The sequence below is a fragment of the Pinus tabuliformis genome, chromosome 9 (assembly GCF_031772625.1).
Source record: "Pinus tabuliformis cultivar Carrire ecotype Pingquan chromosome 9, CPIR1, whole genome shotgun sequence".
NCBI classification, from domain to species: Eukaryota; Viridiplantae; Streptophyta; class Pinopsida; order Pinales; family Pinaceae; genus Pinus; species Pinus tabuliformis.
This window is the reverse complement of record NC_142307.1, coordinates 1,874,817,140-1,874,821,729: the sequence shown is the minus strand read 5'-3', so window position 1 is coordinate 1,874,821,729 and position 4,590 is coordinate 1,874,817,140. Positions and strand designations below refer to the sequence as shown.

The following is a 4,590-nucleotide window of genomic DNA, read 5'->3' as shown; positions in this document are numbered from 1 at the left end:
AATTGGATGTGAGGGGACAAGTTCTTGAGGTAGCTCAATAAGCCATGGAGGGCACGAATCCCATGAGATCAGAAGACAATGATATCATCCACAATTGTCAACATTTTGTTTTGAGCTGCAAAGAGTTGATGGCATTAACGTCAAAATGATTCTCCAAAATATTAATGAACAGTGGAGATAGAGAGGATCCCATTTGAGTGCCTTGTATTTGTTTGTAACATGTGCCACAAAAGGAAAATAAAGTATAGTTGAGGCAAATTTTTATGAGGCTAGGGGTTTCAGGATCAACAAGGTTGGAGATTAAATTGAGGGATTTTTGTGAATAGGTATACCACATCAAAGTTGACCATGATGTCATTGGAATTGAGGCAAAGGTGAGAGGACTTTTGATTAAAATAGACTGAGTCCTTAATGAAAGAAGGGGGGTTTCGAATGAAGGGTTGAAGCTTATCAACAAGAAACTCAGAGATTGTGTGCCTAGATGCTCAAATGGAACTTACTATGAACCTAAGGGAATGCCTTTCTTATGAATTTTGAGTTGATCGTAGATTATAGAAGTTATAGCGTGGGACGAGATAAGACAATTTTGAATTGGGGATGAAGAAACGAAGAAGATTTGATAGCTTTAACGAAAATGGAAATAATTGATAGGGTTTCTCGCAAGCTATTTATAAAAAGAGGAAGATACAATTTCAAGGAGATTATAATCATAATCCGTTGAATTCATCATGATTGTGGCGTTGCTTTATCTAATTTAAGAATAAGAATAAAGTTCTTAAATGCATCATAATTCTTTCCATGGAAAGATTAAGACGTGGGGTTTAGCATGCCTATAAACCTTAATTTTTTTCTCTAACGTTTTAAAATATTTAATATATTTATATATAGAAGTAAAATTTCACAAAATAAATTGTGTGAATGTAAACTAATAATGGAATACCGATACTCAACTCTTAAGACATCTTCCGCGTGGATATAAGAATATAAAATTTTGATGTTACTCGAAATTCGCCCTCTATTTTGTGATCCCTCTTCTTCTGTACAGTGATGGAAGTTAGCATGCCTGTCGCACATCGGTGTTCTTGTGAAAATGAAATGTAGCAGGTCGTGAGTCGTGACTCTGCCTGATTCACTACGCATGCAAACATAGATCCCGAGAATCATCACATTCACATTGAAATCTAATTTAATAACAGCAAAATTGCCAAAATAAACGAAAACACGCTTATCACACACGTTGAATGAAGGGCACCCTGCCCTCGGATCGAATATGCTGATGGCGGGCAACGGCCCTCAACAGTTTGGCCCCCAATAGTATAAATTAATGATGTGTTCCATCAATATGAGTTACATTGCTGTGATTGTTTGCTTTGTTTTCCTTGATCATCTGGCAGAGAAGTCACCATTTTATTTGCAAATGGCTGCCAGAGACTCTAATTATACAATAAAAAACGGGGAGGTTATAGAGTTATCCCCATCTCCTGAACAATTAGATGTTAGCATTAGCACTCCAGTTCATAAGTCGACCGGAAGGACAGAGAAAGATGGAAAAAGTAGAGAGAATTCTCAGCAAAGAGGGCAGTGGCTTCGGGCTGTTGTGCTGGGAGCCAACGATGGATTGGTTACCATAGCGTCGTTAATAATAGGAGTGGGAGCGGTCCAATCAAATGCGAAGACTATAGCTGTAACAGGCTTGGCAGCCCTGGTGGCAGGAGCTTGCAGTATGGAATTGGGGAATTTGTTTCTGTGTCTGCTCAACGTGATGTAGAAGTCTCTACCGTGAAAATAAGAACAAACAATCTAGGAAACCCTATTAGGGATGAAAGTCTCCCCAACCCGTTGCAGGCAGCGCTTGCATCTGCCCTCGCATTTTCTGTGGGAGGAGCGGTGCCCTTACTCTCAGCAGTATTTATATCCTGTTACGCCCTTAGAGTTGCAGTGCTGGCGTTTGTGTCCAGCGTGACCCTTGTTTCTTTTGGTGCAATTGGAGCTTACTATGGCCGCTCTCCCGTGGTAAAAGGAACTCTGAGAGTACTTATAGGAGGTTGGATGGCCTTGTTAATAACCTATGGATTGCTCAAGATCTTTGCAGCTATAGCAGGATAGAATTATTTTGAACTGCTCCTAATTATTCTGAAATTTACATTTTAAGGATTGTAGTCATTTGTCTGTAACTTAAATCATATGTTGTTATGGATGAAATTTCTTTACTCAGCTAAAAGGAGATTGTCTTCCTCTGGGTGGATTGAAATTTCACTATTGCGGTTTATTCCTCATTGCTCAAGTAATTCTTCAAATTGTTGGAACTGTTAGGCTATATCCTTTTATTACATTTCGATATTTCTACCATTTATTTCAGAAATTCTAATATAATATGCGGTAGGGATATAGTGATTAAGATTGTGTTGGAATTTCTTTTCCAGATAATGTTTTCATGTAGGTTTATTCGCAGTTGTTTCTATAAGCTATTTTATTAAATTTATTTATTTCTAAAAATTAAGAATAAAAGGCGTTGATGCCTTTAGGGTAAACAAAGTTAAAAAGGAAACGACAGTAAATTTGTAAAATTAGGGTATCCACCCTGCCTTTCCTTTATGCTTCATCCATTTGACGGTAGGCGTTGGAGATACCCAGTTTGCTGCCAAAATGAATCGATGTTTTGTATCGTTCCTTCCCATGACATGAACGTTGCACTTAGGTGTCTGGGAGGTGACTGGGAATTCACTGCCACTTCTATTACAAGAAATCTCGTCGTTTGTATAAATTGGGATTTCTTTAGGTTAACTAAGACATGGTTCTCCATTACGATGATGATTATAAAAGAGGTTTAAAAATGAAAAAAATGCATGGTATATTTTTAAAAAATCAGCAGGAAATTTTGGAGTAATGAGTATGAAATTTTGGAATAATGGCCAATAATGTTTTCTTTTATCAAAGATAAAGTTCATAAATATGTATTAAGTAAAGTGGGCGGTAGAGATATATTTGGAGGGCCAAATAAAAAGGACCCGACGTAGAATTTATTTATTAATATCTATTAAGATTGTCTAGTATTATTTAATACTCACTCATACAAATATTATACATTACAATATAGGTTGAATGAGTGGAAACCCCATTGCCATAGCATGGATTTTAAATTGAGGAATGATCCACTTGAAAACAATGGAATTTATATGAAAGTTTAAAGTGATTTTTTTTAAAGATATTTTTATAAAATAGGATTGATTTTCTGAGAAATTAATTAGGTTGTTTTAGAGTTTTATTTCTCTATTTGAAAAGATTAGAGATGTTTTCTTGAATCTCCATAATTTTGATAAAGTGAAGATTTATAATTTTTAATATTATTATAAATATTTTTAAAATAAAATTTAATGTGAATATTGAATAACAATTTTATAAAATGTGCTTTTAGTCTTTTTTTTTAAGAGAAGAAGAATTACAAATTTATTTATGTCATTATATTTGAGAAACTCGGTAATTCTCTTTTTTACTATAGATTTTTTTAATAGTAAAATGTAAATAAATATAATAGAGAAACATAATCTCATACCAAAAAACCAAATAATCAAAATGAAAATGAAATCAAACAAAAAAACATTGCTTATAGAAAAAAATACTCTACTTTACTATAAATATAATATTAAAATGTAATAAATATAATATAGAAAATAAATCTTATAAAATAAAATGAAAATGAAATAAAACCAGTTAGAAAAAAATGTGTATCTTTTATTGTAGTTATCCACCATGTAAGTAGTGATGCTATATTTATTTTGTTGTTATTTTTACATTGTAAGAATATGAATCAATGCTTTATTATTAATCTAAATCCCAATGTGTATAAAAGTTAAATGAGATATAAAAACATAGTTAATATTTAATATATATGAGAAATATAATTTTATAAGTAAAAATGGTAGTGTAGTTATTTAGAATTTAAATATAATGAACAAATAAAAAATATTTATAAAAATAAAAAATATTAATAAATTATTAGAAAAATAAAATTACTATTTTAATTAATAAACATATTATTATAATATACAATGATAATGTACTACAATTAAAAATAAGAAATATAAATTGATAAGCAAAAATAATGATAAAAGATAAAGTAAAAATAAAAATAAAAAACATTTAAATAATTTTATTGTAAGAAACGAAAATAACATCTTTAAAAATAAATACTACTATTAATATTCAATTATAATTTATTTATATCACTTATAAAGCAATATCTGTTTCCAGGCCAGCAAATAATGGTGACAATTGATATTGGTGTTAGAGAACAAGCAAATAATGAAGACCATTTATATTCATGTTATACGATTTATAGCTTTATATGCATTATTTGATTCTCGTTATAAATTTTTCTTTCATTATAATGAGACGTACACCTCAATAAGTACTCATTAACATATCTTTCAAGGGATAAAATAAAACATATCTTTCAAGGGATAAAATAATGTTTTTAAAGTAAAAAAGTATTTATTATATATTAAAATATTTATGTATAATTTTTGTTAATAATATTATTTATATTGTTTTATAAGTAGGTTTGGTTTGTTAGTGTTTAGAATTTATTGG

General features: G+C 30.9%; 1 pseudogene; it reads left to right on the top strand.

Moving 5' to 3' along the window:
• Positions 1-1,342: 1,342 nt before the first annotated feature.
• Positions 1,343-2,106, top strand: LOC149156373 (vacuolar iron transporter homolog 3 pseudogene; annotated as a pseudogene).
• The last annotated feature ends 2,484 nt before the right edge of the window (positions 2,107-4,590 follow it).